This window comes from Lutra lutra, chromosome 3 (assembly GCF_902655055.1).
Source record: "Lutra lutra chromosome 3, mLutLut1.2, whole genome shotgun sequence".
NCBI classification, from domain to species: Eukaryota; Metazoa; Chordata; class Mammalia; order Carnivora; family Mustelidae; genus Lutra; species Lutra lutra.
The window spans coordinates 192,922,899-192,939,472 of record NC_062280.1 but is presented as its reverse complement, the minus strand read 5'-3'; the positions used below and the strand labels follow the sequence as shown (position 1 = coordinate 192,939,472).

The following is a 16,574-nucleotide window of genomic DNA, read 5'->3' as shown; positions in this document are numbered from 1 at the left end:
AAGTTTAGGTATGATCCATGTCAGCTGAAGTTTTGAATTTATTGTGAGGTCAGATTCATTGTTTATTTTTTGCAGATGGCTATCAAAGCATTCCACCATCATTACTGAAAAGATTATGATTTTTATTAAATTATCTTGGAACCCTTGTCAAAAATCCATTGACCATGTATTTGTGGGTCTATCCGGACTCTATTCTGGACTTTATACCTGTACTGATGTATTTGTTAAAATATACTCCAACAGGGGCGCCTGGGTGGCTCAGTGGGTTAAGCCGCTGCCTTTGGCTCAGGTCATGATCTCGGAGTCCTGGGATCGAGTCCCACATCGGGCTCTCTGCTCAGCAGGGAGCCTGCTTCCTCCTGTCTCTCTGCCTGCCTCTCTGCCTGCTTGTGATCTCTCTCTGTCAAATAAATAAATAAAATCTTTAAAAAAAATATACTCCAACAAAATAGTATCTTAATTACTGTAGCTTTGTATAAACCTTAACATCAGAGGGCACATGACCTCTAACTTCAATTTTCTTATTCAAATATGTTGTGGCTATTCTAGATCCTTTGTATTTCCATCTGAATTTCAGAATCAGTTTGTTAATTTCTACAAAAGTCTACTACGATTTTGACTGGGATTGCATTGAATCTATAGATCATTTGCCAGGAGTGTAGACTTCTTATAATGTGTCTTGTGATCCATGAACAAAATTCTGTAGGATGTCCTATCTAGATAATCACATCATCTGTGAATAATGGCAGTCTGAATTTTTTCTTTATACTCTCAATGCATTTTATTCCTTTTTCTTGCCTTACTCTATTGGTTATAACCACTAGTATACTATCAGTAGAGATAATGACTGTGTATACCCTTGCCTTATTCCTAAACTGAGGAAGAGAATTCAAGTTTTTCACCATCAAATATGATGGCAGCTGTACGTTTTTCAGAGATGTCTCTTATCACTCTCTTTCTGATGTCTGGAGAGCTTTTATTTGGAATGAATGTTGGATTGTTTCAAATATTTTCTTTCTTTTTTTCTTTTTTTTTTTTTTTTTTTGTATGTATGACCACATTGGCCTCTCTGAACTCCCAGACTCATCTTCTCAACTTGGCAAAAATTTAGAATTCCATCTGAATTCCCCGCTGCTGTGCTGTGGTCTGGAAACCCTCCCAGAAGGAAGAAAAACAAATGTAAGCCTCACCTGCTTGATTCTTCTGTCTGGGTTCACTGCATGTACCACCTTGTGCGTTGTCTAAAAATTGTTCTTTCATGTATTTTTTCCCCATTGTTTATCTGTTCCATGTGGGAAGATAAATCCAGACCCTTCACCCAGACTTACTTCATCAATGTAAAATATTGATGTCATCCTGTCTATTTACAGAAGCCTTATCTCTCAGCAATCTCCAGCTTGCAACTCTTTCTTCAGACCAACAGATCTCCAAATGTTCCATGTCCCTTCTCTGTGTCTTTTCATACTCTGCTTCCTCTGCTAACTGTGCCTTTCTCTTCACGTCTATAAACTCATCATCCTAGAAGATAAAGTCTGGCTGCTATGCCCTTTCAGAAAGCTTACTTGTCATTATGTAAGAATGAGAGTCTCTTCTGCATGCACCACACTGCCTTGTGATTATCACTATGATATCAGTATTAACCTGCTTCCCCAACAGATTGTGGCTATTTGATAGCTAGACCTCTGCCATAGTCTGCTTGCTTTCCCAATGTCTAGTTCGTAACAGGAATCAATGAATTGAGTAATAACTAACCCACTTCTCTGTCTACCTTAGCATAGTTGTGTCTGGTATTTCACTGAAACTTTCCTACTACTATAACTCTTAATATTTTAATCATGAATTGAGAAATATTTTAATGAGAAGTTGAGAAACCTGAGACTCTTTTGCTCTACAAAATGAATTAATTTTAAGTATAGTACACATTTTTGGGGGTGCCTGGGTGGCTCAGTGGGTTAAGGTTCTGCCTTCAGCTCAGGTCATGGTCTCAGGGTCCTGGCATCAAGCCCTACATCAGGTTGTCTGCTCAGTGGGGAGCCTGCTTCCCTCTCTCTCTCTCCATCTACCTCTCTGCCTACTTGTGATCTCTCTCTCTGTGTCAAATAAGTAAATAAAATCTTTAAAAAAAATAAATACATCACATAAATTGGCTTTGAAAGCAATTCTAAAAGGGATTCCAAAAAAATACACATTTTTCTTATTCTTAAGCTTATTTTATATAAATAACTATTAAGAATACTTAATATAAAATTTCCCTGAGTTTATTTGTACTCATAGGTGATACAACTGTATTGTGATAGAATAGGAAATAAATAGTAATAGAGGGAACAAGACAGAAATACAACGAAGAAGAAAACCATCATCTTTGAATTTATCTTTGACATTTAAATTTATAAGTATTTATATAGTAGTCTTCCACAAAATTGATTCACCTCATTTTACTTAGGTGCCAATGTGCCTCTTGACACTGAAATACTCTTTGGTGTATTCCATATTATTCCATGGCAATAAAAAAAAATCATATATCAAGCTGTATTGCCCCAAAAGTGCACATCAAGTGTCCTTCTTAATGATCTCTCTTTTTTTTTTTTAAAGATTTTATTTATTTATTTGACAGAGAGATCACAAGCAGGCAGAGAGGCAGGCAGAGAGAGAGGAGGAAGCAGGCTCCCTGCTGAGCAGAGAGCCCGATGCGGGGCTCGATCCTAGGACTCTGAGATCATGACCTGAGCCGAAGGCAGCGGCTTAACCCACTGAGCCACCCAGGCGCCCCTTAATGATCTCTCTTAATAGACCTTTCATGGTTCACTCATTTTTGTTGTCATTGGTTGTAATTATATCTTTCCAAAAGATACCTTACACATAGGTTTTTGGCTCCTTGAGAACTAAAGTTGGCCATTCATTTGATTGAGAGGTAGAAAAGCTTCTGCAAGCTTACTTTGGCCTCATTTTATTTTTAGACATCAACTGGCAATAATCCAACTGCTGATTATAATATATCCTTTTACTATCATCCTAACAGATCCACTGAAATAAGAAACAATACTTCCCCTGGATTTTCCTGAAGAGTCCCGATTTCTAATATGGTCTCCATTGACACATTTGTACACCCATACTTGTCAAGTCAAGGATCTTGTTCTTTGCACAGAAAGATGTATGTGGTAGTAGTTGACACTAATCTCTTCTAGAGTCATATTTTTGTTTCACTGTTTGATTTTTAAATCTATTGGAATATCATCTTTTTCCCTTTTTGGTTTTGTATCCTCCCTGTTTGTTTCAGAGTGAACAGAAAGGAAGGATATACAGCAGGAAAGCATGTTCAAAGCCATCCATTTAAACCACCTTATTTTAAAGAGGACCACAAGACACAGAAAAACTAACTTAACCAAAGTCTCACAAAGATAAAGAAAAGGGAAATTTAATAAAATATATACTTGTACCTTAATTGATTATTTTAAAGAATCCTCACTGGTGTTAGGAACTACCACTTTTCTCACGTCTGCCTTTCTCACCCCTCACTAAAGGCAAGCCTCAGGTCTGAACATGAAAGACAGGGTGTTTATGGAGTCAGCTGAGGCCCTTGGTCGTTTACCCAAATGATCTCATCAAATCCTTGCAACAGCATCATGACAGATGTAGAAGCTACACTGAGAGAAATAAAATAATTCACCCAGAGTTAAGAAACTAAGACCATGCAAGCCTAGGTGGTTGAACTCCACAGTCTTTACGCTATACAATCATCTTTCCATGGTGCCCTCTAAAATAACTAGAAATTTGAATTTGGGGAGAGATGGGGAGAAAGAGGAAGAAGACAAGGAGGAGAAAGAGGGGGAGAAAAAGAGAGAGAAAGGAAAGAGAAAGAGAGAGAAAGAACTAATGTTTATCATGGTGTTTATCGTGGTGTTTATCCTGTAGTTAATTTCTGGAATATTCTTTTGAGTGTCCCTCCCTCAAACTGAGCCAACCCTCCCAAGGGCAAAGACTATTTTATCCAAGCTCATATTTTTGGTGAGTCTCACAAGGCCTGGCACATAATAATATTGAATATATGGTCATGTAATTAATAAAATAACTGTAATAATAAATTTAAATTTATTATCAGAATTTCTACATATTTTTTACTTAGAATCAAAAAGCAGGTCCCTAAGACAAAGCAATATCCTCCTATATTTACAAAAACTGGAAAAGTAATATTTTGTGATCTTATTCTTAACGTTTCAACTTCAGAGTATAATAACCAGAGATAAATTTGCACTCATAAAAATTTTATAACATGGGACTGCTGCACTGGCACACAGGACCTTCTCAAAGCAAAGCTCCGTTTTTAGTGTAGAGTCACAGAAGACTTTCTTTTTGTACCTATTCTTGCTGCAGATTAAGTGCTGATGCCAACAGCCTTCCTTGTCACGCTTCAAACAACAGTCTCAGCTAGAACATCTCCCCTCTTTTCACGGTCACCTGCTTACTTTCAAATACCCCCCCATTTATTGTAACTAAGACATAGTTTAAATTGCAAACATAGCTATACCCCTATAACTTGGTGTGCTAGCTCCAGAATTCCAGCCAAACTTTTTATTTTATTATTTTTTTTTTTTCTGTGAACTGTGACTGGTTTAGGAATATGTACGCACCTGTGGAGAGCCAGTGACCCATTTATCCACTTCGCATTACATTTGGCAGTAGATAGAGTTGTAAATGTGGCGATGCAGGCCAGCACTTGAGGGAGGATTGCATAGTATTGACACAAAGAAGTTAGGTTCCCTCTATAGCAATACCAATTACTCAAGTCATTGTATATCCAGGGCTGCATCCCTGAATTGCTGAATGAGCGTCTAGCAATTCAGAGAGGACTTAGAAATTTTAAATGTTTCTTCTCTTTCCATCAAATTGACTCACATATGATTCTTAAGTGGTTTTCATATCCAGTTGAAAACCGAAAGCCTGTTCAAGGTCAAGTTCAGTTTGGTATTTCATGGTCCTGAAAAAGAAAATGAAATTTTAAAAAAGAATAGGATTCCAGTCTCCGTTAATGGCATCCAAAGTGCCAGCATGCATGGGTTTTACATAAAATCTAGAAGATAAATTTAACTGATGTGTTTTCCAGTTAAACATTAGCTTTAACATGGATTGTGAGACTCTAATGTTTCATGAGGGCAGGTTTGTAATTGAGACGCACAGTATTTAAAGCAGGTGGAGACCATGCATAGCTTTCCTTGGAAGTTTAATGCCATAGCACATAATTAAATAGGATTTATTGAGCAAATAAGGAAATGTTACTCCAAATTAACTCTTACAGTTATGACTGTAAAAGGCACTTATGTAGTGCTTTCTGTTTTCATAATAATTGCTATCGGTTATACTGTTTCACAAATATCTTTTCCTCTACCATTAACAGTCTCATCTCATTGAACTATGTCCAAGATCAGACAGTAAATCTGGATATAAAACACACAAGAGGACAGTGCCAAAATCTTGTGTTCATCATTTACACAAGAGATACTTTAAAACTGGGTTTCAGTCCAAGCAAAAGCTTTGTGTGTAGAGTAGAAATTGCTTCCCTCAAAGACCTGTATGCATGACACAGAACACAATGGTCTCTGGTTTTTTACTTTCATCATCAGAGAAACCCTGGTCATAAGGAACATATGATAGGGACCTACAGGTCAAGGCATCAGCACACGATAGGAAGAGCAGCTGAAAACGTGCGTAGAGCACGGGCCCTGCCCCTCAGGGTCTCTGTGTTTCCATAACACCACAATTCAAAATGCTTAACTCATTTGTCACAGTTGTTGTTTTCTGTCATGATGATGCCATAACACAGTCCACATTCAAGGAACTCACAGCCAAAGAGATCACAAAGTCAAAATAAACATTTGCTCAACAGGAATGTGTGTTGAGATCCTTTCCCTGCATGTGCCAGGTCCTTGGTAAACTGTGTTCAACAGAAGGGTGAATCAAAGATTATAAAAATGTACTGGAGAGTGAAAAGCCGGGATGAGCTTTCTGGAGGTGAGGCCAGTCAAGTGAATGATGGACTGTAGATTAGTAAAGAAAAGAAAGTGAAGGAATCGGTTGAGAACCTTCTTCAAGACTCCTGTCAACATCTCCCCCATGCTACGTTCTAGGTCACAGAGAAGGACTCCGTACCTCAGCTGCCTGGAGCAATCTGCCAACTGCCCATTCAGAAACGTGCTGCTGAGGAATTACTCAGTGTGTCTATGAATAATGGTATTTTTATCCTTTCAAAAAAAAATTAAAACCAATATAAAATGAAAAAGCAAATTTTACTAGTAAGAAAAACATGGGTATACTTTGTTCATTGGCCAAATGCCCAGCACTCCCCTCTCTTCCCACCTCCAAAAGCTGTCAAGATCATGGCTCTCAAGAGCACGAGTGAATTAACTGATGCAAGGTGAGCAGAAAAAAAAACACATAAATCAGTGACCTTCTGTGCCTGTGCTCTCCAGTACTTTCTGGGACCACGGCTACTGCTGTCCTTACCACAGCTGCCCACATCAGTGGGGCTGAGGGTGAGGGCCACGTAATCCTATTACTGAAGCTCCCTCCCAGGCTAGACTTTACCTGTTTGGGCTGATGTCAAGGCTTCCAAGAGACAGAAGACCTCATTCCCGCTGTCCCTTATATTCACCCCTGTATTGTTCTCTACCACCGCCTCCCCCCATCTCCCTGCCCTCTGGACATTTGAAAAATCCTCAAGTAGGGCACAACAGTACAGAAGTGAAATACCTGGGGCCAGGATAGAACAGTGGTAACAGGAAGGAGACGGAGTGGGTTGATTTTCAAGACAATAAGAATAAAAGGAGCAGTCCTAGCAACTGCTTAAGTGGGTGAGCATGATATACCTCACGCTCAGGTAACTCAAAATGCTGCTTTTCTGAATCATAAAATACAATTCCTATTTTACTGAGTGCTTTCTCATTACACATTATATTCCTTAAGTTAATCTAGTGGCTAGACTCTATATTAACTCTCAGTCCTACAGATGACTCGGAGGCCTAGAAACCATTAGGGAAGTGGAGTCCTCTAGCACTGAACACACGGATTAATGTTTCAGCAAACTAATTAAGGTAGAAGAGTTTTGAGCCAAATGTTACCCTAGAGGTTTCTAAAGGAAAAAGTCAGAAAAACTCATCACAATCTTTGCTTATAAACTTATAATCAAAAGCAATTTCAGAGTAGAAATAGAGATCCAGTTAATATCCCTGAATTAAATTTATCATTGCTGATAGCCATCATCATTACTCAGAAGAAAGAGACTTTGGGGGTCCGGCTACTCCAGGGCTCTCACTTGATAGCCCAGAAAGATAAAACATGGAAGCTTTGAGCCATCAAATGGCAGACCAGCAGGCTATAAGAGAGATACAACGTCCGAAGTGACGGCAATGAAAGCAAAGACAAGACCTTGACAAAAAGATGCAATCTGAAATGACACCAGACTTTTCAGTATTAGAAACCTCAACCAATTCAGTTCTCAGCTGCATAAAAAAAATTTACACACCAAACACATCTCAGGGGGATCCAAGGATTTGAAAAAAGAAGCCCCAGCTCATAGAAGAAATCACCACATCAAGAACAAATAACGGTGACGCTAACAACACTTGGAACCACTGCTGTTTGAGAAAAGTTGCAGAGAGTGGTTCTTTAAAAGCAAGTGCAAAATATCATTTAGATCAAAATGACTTATGATAAGCACACTCATGCCTCTGCTGTTGTATTTCCATGAACAGTCCTTAAAGGAGATAGCCATGTTGCTGTCATATGTGTGCCATTTGTTTTAAAATTTTTTTTTTCAGTATTCCAAAATCCATTGTTTCTGCACCACACCCAGTGCTCCATGCAATAATACATGTGCCATTTTTTAAAACAGTGTCCTCTGGAACTGGTACGATGGGTCTCAGGCTAGTGTTAAATTGGACTACAGAACAACAACCCCTTCCCCTCTGTTGAGGTCTCTTACTAACTCACCTACACACAATCCAGCTGTCCCCTTCCCTTGAGCTGGTCTGTCTCCATGCCTAACAGTGACCCAATGGCAAACCTTCTGTATATTTGATACTGCTTCATTATCATGGAGACACACCACAACTGATGACTTCAGTCAAATTTTTGATTAGCATACTTCTGAAGTAGAGTGTCATATGTAGGCAAACATCATGAAAGAAGTTGCAAGGAGCAGTGTGTAGTGTCTCATCTTATTGAATGAACTAAGCTAACCTACCTAAATGGTGTCCCATAAGAACCTGTGAACCTTGTCCCTCCGTGGGTGGTGGCCTCCTGTTCTCTTACTAGACTCCAGGGCAGCGTGATTCCTGACACCATCTACCCCAAGTCTGTCAACTAAACTGCAGCAGATGTGGTCCTAATCTCTTCCATGTGGAGGGAAATATCATTTATAAGTGTACTGGGGACTTCTGCATCTCATGCAACAGCAGCTGGAAACTTTAATTTTCTTCATACAAAATGCACGCGATATGGGTGTGAAATTACAGAAGGTCGTATTAAGTCTCCAGTTCTGGCACCTCATTAAACACTTTGCAATGTATTCTCCATTTTAAAAAAGCAGACCACATGCATGAACGTGACTGTGTGTGCACGTGATCCTAAAATACTCTGATGGGTATTCATCTGCAATTCCTCCTAATTTGAGTCACTTCAGTCAGGGGCTGCATTACACAAGAGAAAAGTGAATTGTGAGGTCAGGATGAAAGGTTTTAGAGTATAATAAATATCCCTAATACCAAATGTCTTAGCAAGAATGATGCAGCTTTTTTGCAGTCTTGAATTCCAAAAATGACTTCTTGTTCTGGAAAAAAAAAGGGGGGGGGTCCTAATGTCCCTTTAAAAATGCATGATCTCTACTAGCAGAGGCCAGCTCAACACATTTTTAACAAAATAGACCAGGGCCAAGTACACTGTCAAATTAATGCTTGACATTTTTCTTAATGTTTTGTTTTGTTTTGTGTTTCCCTTAATGGAGCTGACTGAAAAAAGCACAATGGCCTTAAAGCAAATGTACACATAACATCTGAGGATTGTGCTCTCTGTGGTTGGTCAGAGAGAGTGAATGGAAAGCATGCCCATGATTCTTCCCAGCACTCTGCTCAGGAAGTGCCTGTTTTCAGTAAAGGTGAGACAAGAGATGGAATCTCTTGATGTGCCAGTTGATCCATCCCCTCTGCCTCCTAAATTATGATCAGTTTGCCACCCAGAGGTCCCTACACACAAGTCAATCACTCAACTGAACAACGGGAATTTGACACAATTTTGGAAGAAAAACTGATAAGAACTTTTCCTATATGGCCTCTTCCCTAGGGATCTTTAATGGTAATTTTATCTATATGCAATTTTTCCTTAAAGTGTTGTCTTTAAAACCCAGTCCTCCTGAAAGATGGGATCCACCATATAAAGCTCAAGTACTGTCACACAGCTGCTTTATTATGATCTGGGCTGAAAATGAATTCCTAAGAAGACAAGAAAGAAGGCTGAACACATGGCTCCTGAAAACATCAATATATTTTCTGAATGATCTAATTAGACTGATTACAAAGGTTTTATAATTTTCTTAATTTTTTTAAAATCATAAAAGCAATGCCTGCTCATCTTTAAAAAGTCAGAAATCTCAACAACCTTACACAGACACAGAATCAATACTGTTAGCACTTTTGTATACCTATTTCCATTTTGATTATATACTACACATATTACTTTATAGCTCGATATTTTTCAGACAATACAACTTGAATTTTTTTTCTTAGGAATATTCTCATTCAATGTGATTTTAATGGCTCAAAAATAGTACATCTTCAGGACACAGCAATTTATTTAACAATTCTTTATTGCACTTTTTAGGTGTTAATATTTCTACTCTTTTATTTAAAATGTTAAAATAATGGGAAAAACTGAGAGTTTTTCCCCTAAGGTCAGGAACAAGGCAGGGATGTTTATTATCACCAGTGCTGTTCAACATAGTACTAGAAGTCCTAGCCTCAGCAGTCAGACAACAAAAAGAAATAAAAGTCATCCAAACTGAAAAAGAAGAAGTCAAACTCTAAATCTTTGCAGATGACACTATACTTTACATGGAAAACCCAAAAGACTCCCCGCCCCCAACCAAAGTTGCTAGAATTCATACAGGAATTCAGAAAAGTGGCAAGATATAAAATCAATGTACAGAAATTAGTTGCATTTCTATACACAAACAATGATACAGAAGAAAGAGAAATTATGGAGTCTACCCCATCTACAATTACACCCAAAGCTATAAGATACCCAGGAATAAACCTAACCAAAGAGGCAAAGAATTTGTACTCAGAAAACTATAGAACACTCATGGATTGGAAAAGAAATATTGTTTAAATTTCTACAGTACCTAGAGAAATCTACACATTCAATGCAATCCCTCTCAAAATATCATCAACTTTTTTTAAATTTTATTTTATTTTTTCAGTGTTCCAAGATTCATTGTTTATGTACCATATCATCAACTTTTTTCATAGAACCAAAACAAATAATCCTAAAATTTGTATGGAACCAGAAAAGACCCTGAATAGCCAGAGGAAAGTTGAAAAAGAAAACCAAAACTAGTGGCATCACAATTCCAGACTTCCAGATCTATGACAAAGCTGTAATTATCTAGTCAGTATGGTACTGGCAAAAACAGATACATAGATCAATGGAACAGAATAGAGAACCCAGAAATGGCCCCTCGACTCTATGGTCAACTAATCTTCAACAAAGCAGGACAGAATATCCAATGGAAAAAAGACAGTCTCTTCAACAAATGGTGTTGGAAAACTAGAAGAAGCCACATGCAGAAGAATGAAACCAGACCATTTCCTTACACCATACACAAAAGTAGATTCAAAATAGATGGAAGGCCTAAATGTGAAACAGGAATCCATCAAAATCCAAAAACCAATTTTATAGGATGATAAAGTTTATTATATATTCATTAAGGCATAGAATGATTAGAGGTATTGATCATGTAAAATTTTGGCTTATCATTTGCCTAATATAATTAAATAAGACCAACAATGTTATATTTAGGTATTTCTAAATTTTATTAATTTTGATAAAAATACATTTGTTAATGAAGAGGAAATAAGAAATGTTTCTTTTCCTATTTTCTATTTCTATGTTTTTATTTTTTTAAGGCAGCAGATCTGGCCAATATCTAGCCATCTCAGCCAAAAATATGAATATTTATTTTTATTTACTATAGGTGAAAAATTTCTACCTCCTAAAAGGAGAATGCAGTCCATTCTCTGTGACTTATAATAATCAGAGATATTCATGTGATGGTATGCCTTTCATTCTGTTGAATACAGAATGCAACCAGGTTGCATCTTTTCACCCCTCACTTCTGCTGATTGGTTGAGACTGTTGACTATTCCATTTTTCCTCTCATCAAACTGAAAGGATAGTATCCTTTTCTATTCCAGTGATGGTTACTGTATTATATATAGGACTCAGTAAGATGGACCATGAACAAGACAATCTGTATTTCTCCAAACTGTCTTCCTGAATTATTCACTTCCTCCACCTCTCCTTGTTATATTATCTCATATGATAAGAGCTTTTAAAGCCTTTTTGCTTCATCTTTTTCCTATTCTCTTTTCCTTCCCCTTTCAGGAAGCTCTGAAATTCCACTATCTCCTCTTTATCACTACTTCCTCCTACTCCTAGATTTTGATTAAAAATTCCAGAAATCATCAGCATTTCTATGAAAGAATGAACCTTCTGTTTCAATAATTATTATATTATAAAATATCAGTCTCTCCTTGGCTTTTTTTTTTTTTTTTAAGATTTTGTTTATTTAAGAGAGAAAATGAGCATGATAGACAGCACAAGCAGTGGGGAGAGATAGAGGGAGAAGCAGACTCCTGGCTGAACAGGCAGCCCAATGTAGGACTCCATCCCAGGACCCTGGGATCATGACCTACCCTGAAGGCAGATGCTTAATCAACTGAGCCACCCAGGCACCCAGTCTCCCCTTAATTTTTATATTTCAATGATGTCATCAATTGATAGATGAATAAATAAAGAACCATCTTGAAGTCTCTGCCTCATCATTTTGTTATATATTAGTGCTCTTTTTTTAAAAAATTTTCCCTAAATTAAAACAAGGGTGACAATTCTTGGTTAGAAATAGAGTTTTTCCTTTGCAGTCCTTTGTTTACAAAGTATAGATTCTATATTACTTCTTGTAGGTGCTACGCTTGTAGACGAAGAATCTAACGGCAGTCTGATACACTATTTTTCTCCTTTGTGGGAACTTGTTCCCATGTAACGCAGGGTTTCTCAACCTTAGCATGATTGACCTATTGGGTTGGATAATTCTTTCTTGTAGATGCTGTCCTGTGAGTTGTGGGGTGTTTAGCAGCAGCCCTGCCACCCACCCATTAGATATGAACACCACATCCACTCCCCCCCAAGTTGTGACAACCAAAAATGTCTCCAGAAACTGCCAAATAACCCCTAGGGAATGAAATTGCCACACTTTGAGGACCACTGTTTCAGAAATTTGTAATATTTGGTTTTTATCTGAGAGTTTGATAAATTTTACCATGATGAACCTAATTATGAGGGGTTTTTTGTTTTAAATAAATTTGTTTAAACATGCTTCCATTTAGGTAAATCCTTTTCAAATTATATGTATCCTTATGGACTGGGCCAGAGGTTGGCCTTTGTGAGATCGTAAAACTCGGAAAATTCACATGAGGACAAAGCTGACCTTTTTTTGGATGAGCACATACCCCTGCCAAGCTGACAGCAGATCCTTCCTCCATACCCTAAGATTTCACCAAACCATCGGTCCCTGGCCACAGCAGCTATTTGTCCCAAGAAAAACAAGTCATTCTATAGTTAATAGTAGTGTTTAAGGAAGTTTATATTCAGTCTACCATGTTCCCAGAGTGACCTCAGAATTTACTTTAGAAAACTTCTTCTTGAAAATATTAAAGAGTTTGGGAAAACTTGAGGAAGACTTGGGGAAGAGAATATTCCTTTTATGAAACTTTCTTCAACTTAAATGGCAGTATAGTAAGATTAAGCACAAAGCAGAATGAGGATTCATTTGTAAGTGATGCAAATTATTTTAGAATTCCACAGAAATCTATAGTGATTTTTAAGCCAGTATGAAAACAGTTAAGATTTTTTTTAAGATTATTTATTTATTTATTTGACAGACAGAGATCACAAGTAGGCAGAGAGGCAGGCAGAGAGAGAGAGAGGAGGAAGCAGACTCCCTGCAGAGCAGAAAGCCCGATGTGGGGCTCGATCCCAGGACATTGAGATCATGACCTGAGCCGAAGGCAGAGGCTTTAACCCACTGAGCCACCCAGGTTCCCTGAAAACAGTTAAGATTTTTAATAGCAGAAATAAGATCTCTCTTGGGTTCAAGCTCAAGATGAAGAACTAAGAAGACTCTGAACTCACCTCTTCCACAGAACTCACCAGATTACACCTATTAATAGAACAATTTCTCTTGAAGAAGAACTGAGGTACTGTTCTTCTGAGTACTGAGTACTGAGCTACTGAACAACCAAAGACAGAATGGCAAGACAACAGCAAGACAGATGGGGACATAGTAACAAAGGCAGCCTCTACCTCCAAGCCTGCAAACACTAGTGGGGACAGATGGCGCTCAGGTAGGAGGAAGAGATCCCTCTGTCCTTGGGCACAAAGAAAAAGATACAATTTAAAAGACCAACTAATGATGATGAACATTTTTTCATGTGTCTGCTATCCATTTATATGTCTTCTTTGGAGAAGTGTCTGTTCATGTCTTCTGTCCATTTTTTGATGTGATTATCTGTTTTTTGAGTGTTGAGTTCGAGGAGTTCTTTACAGATCTTGGATATCAGCCCTTTGTCTGTTGTGTCATTCGGGAATATCTTCTCCCATTCTATGAGTTGCCTCTTTGTTTTATGACTGCTTCCTTTGCTTTGCAGAAGCTTTTGATCTTGATGAAGTCCCAAAAGTTCATTTTTGCTTTTGTTTCCTTTGCCTTTGGAGACATATCCTGAAAGAAGTTGCTGTAGCTGATGTCAAAGAGGATACTGCCTATGTTATCCTCTAGGATTTTGATAGATTCCTGCCTCACTTTGAGGTCTTTTATCCATTTCGAGTTTATCTTTGTGTATGGTGTAAGAGAATGGTCAAGTTTCATTCTTCTATACTGTCCATTTTCTATGCTGTCCAATTTTCCCAGCACCATTTATTGAAAAGACAGTCTTCTATCCACTGTATATTTTTTTCCTGCTTTGTTGAAGATTAGTTACCATAGAGGTAAGGGTCCATATCTGGGCTCTCCACTCTGTTCCACTGGTCTATGTGTCTGTTTTTGCCAGTACCATGCTGTCTTTGTGATTACAGCTTTGTAGGAAAGCTTGAAATCAGGCAATGTGATGCCCCAGTTTTGTTTTTCTTTTTCAACATTTCCTTAGCAATTCAGGGTCTCTTCTGGTTCCATACAAATTTAGCCATCAGGGAGATTCAGATAAAAACCACATTGAGATACCACTTTCACTAGTTAGAATGGCCAAAATTAACAAGACAGTAAACAGCAAGTGTTGGAGAGGATGTGGAGAAAGGGGAACCCTCTTACACTGTTGGTGGGAATGCAAGTTGGTGCAGCCACTTTGGAAAACAGTGTGAAGATTCCTGAAGAAATTAAATAGAGCTACCCTGTGACCCTGCAATTGCACTACTGGATATTTACACCAAAGATACAGATGTAGTGAAAAGAAGGGCCATCTCTACCCCAATGTTCATAGCAGCAATGGCCACAGTCACCAAACTGTGGACAGAACCAAGATGCCCTTCAATGAATGAATGGATAAAGAAGATGTGATCCATATATACATGGAGTCTTATGCCTCCATCAGAAAGATGAAGACCCAACTTTTGTATCAACATGGACAGGACTTGAGGAGATTATGTTGAGTGAAATAAGTCAAGAAGAGAGAGTCAATTATCATATGGTTTCACTTACTTGTGGAGCATAAGGAATAACACAGAGGACATGGGGAGATGGAGAGGAGAAGGGAGTTGGGGGAGATTGGAGGGGGAGACGAAGCATGAGAGACTGTGGACTCTGAGAAACAAACTGAGGGTTTTGGAAGGGAGGAGAGTGGGGGGTTGGGTGAGCCTGGTGGTGGGTATCAAGGAGGGCACGTATTGCATGGAGCACTGGGTGTGGTGCATAAACAATGAATCTTGGAACACTGAAAAAATAAAATAATTTTTTAAAGGAAAAAAAATAAAATAAAAGACCAACTAAGAGTATATAAAAGAAACAATATTAAACTCTGCCAAGTGGTGGAGGAGCTTCAGGAAAGGTCTCTATGTCAGAGGGACTAAAGAATTATGGTTTATATTCCCACACCATCTTAAAAGCTTTGTTTAGAACAGGGTCTGCATACCATTAGAGGCGGGACTGATCATCTCAGTGAGCTGTCCATTTCAGTGAGCCCAGGGTCTACAAGCCCATGCCAGCTGCCCTGGAGTTCTGAAGTATAGAAAAGAAGCTACAGTTTTGTGGAAGTTTTTTTTTTCATAATTTTAAAATTTCAACTTTTTTAAATTTTTAAATTTTTTTATTTTTTTTAATTTGTCGTTTTGTTTCTCTTTTTCTTTTTGGTTTTGTTCTTGTTTTCTTTTTGTTATTATTTTTTTCTTTATGCTTTCTGTAAAAAGTCACAGTATAAAAGCCTAACTAGCATATATAGCTACAGTTCCAGCCAGCCAGAAAAAGTTACCAAGCACACACGTCTGCATAGGGGATACATACACGAGACTACTTAGGAGAAGTAGCCATTTCACGGAATCCATGGAAACAAACACAGAACTCAACAAAGTGGAGAGATGAAAGAATATGCACCACAAGAAAGAACAAGAAGGAAAAAAAATCAGAAAAAGAAATAAATGAAAGAGACATAAGCAATAGGTCTCATAAAGAATTTAAAGTCATGATCATAAAGATACTTGAGAAAAGAATGAAAGAACTCAGTAAGACTTTCAATAAAGAGATAAAAAAATGTTTTAAAAAATCAGAGCTGAAGAATACGATAACTGAAACTAAGAAACACACTAGAGGGAATTAAAAATAGATTAGAGGATGCGGAAGAATGTATCAGTGATCTGATCATTAAAAAAATAAACAAACGAATAAATAAAATTACTTCCTTGAAAAAAATTTCTCTCTAGTATTAAAAATGCCTCTGTTGGTATATATAAACATAAAAAGGGTCCACTGCCTGTATGCCATGAAAAAATAGATATAGAAGTAGAGATAAAGAGAATGTGCCGTTACAAAGTAGAATAAGATCTTAAATAGAACCCAAAGGCACCACCAAAGTAAAAAGATCTGTTCCTAAAGAATGATTTTCGGAGGTGATAAGTCAAATATATTCAAATAGGTGCTAAACGAAATCAGTTTGGTTTCATAATATACAATACAAGCCTAAATACAAAGGACAGAATTTCTCATTTATCAGTGACAGAGGCAAATAGAAAGTCCGACCTTAATCTTATCAGATGTGCCCGTAGCAGAG

At 37.8% G+C, this 16,574-nt stretch overlaps 1 long non-coding RNA gene across 1 annotated transcript in view; it reads right to left on the bottom strand.

Moving 5' to 3' along the window:
* Positions 1–4,694: 4,694 nt before the first annotated feature.
* LOC125095493 (uncharacterized) overlaps positions 4,695–16,574 on the bottom strand; it is a 43,787-nt gene continuing 31,907 nt past the window's right edge. The window contains exon 3 of the long non-coding RNA XR_007125918.1: positions 4,695–4,975. This is a non-coding gene — a long non-coding RNA (uncharacterized LOC125095493). The remainder of the gene's footprint in view (positions 4,976–16,574) is intronic.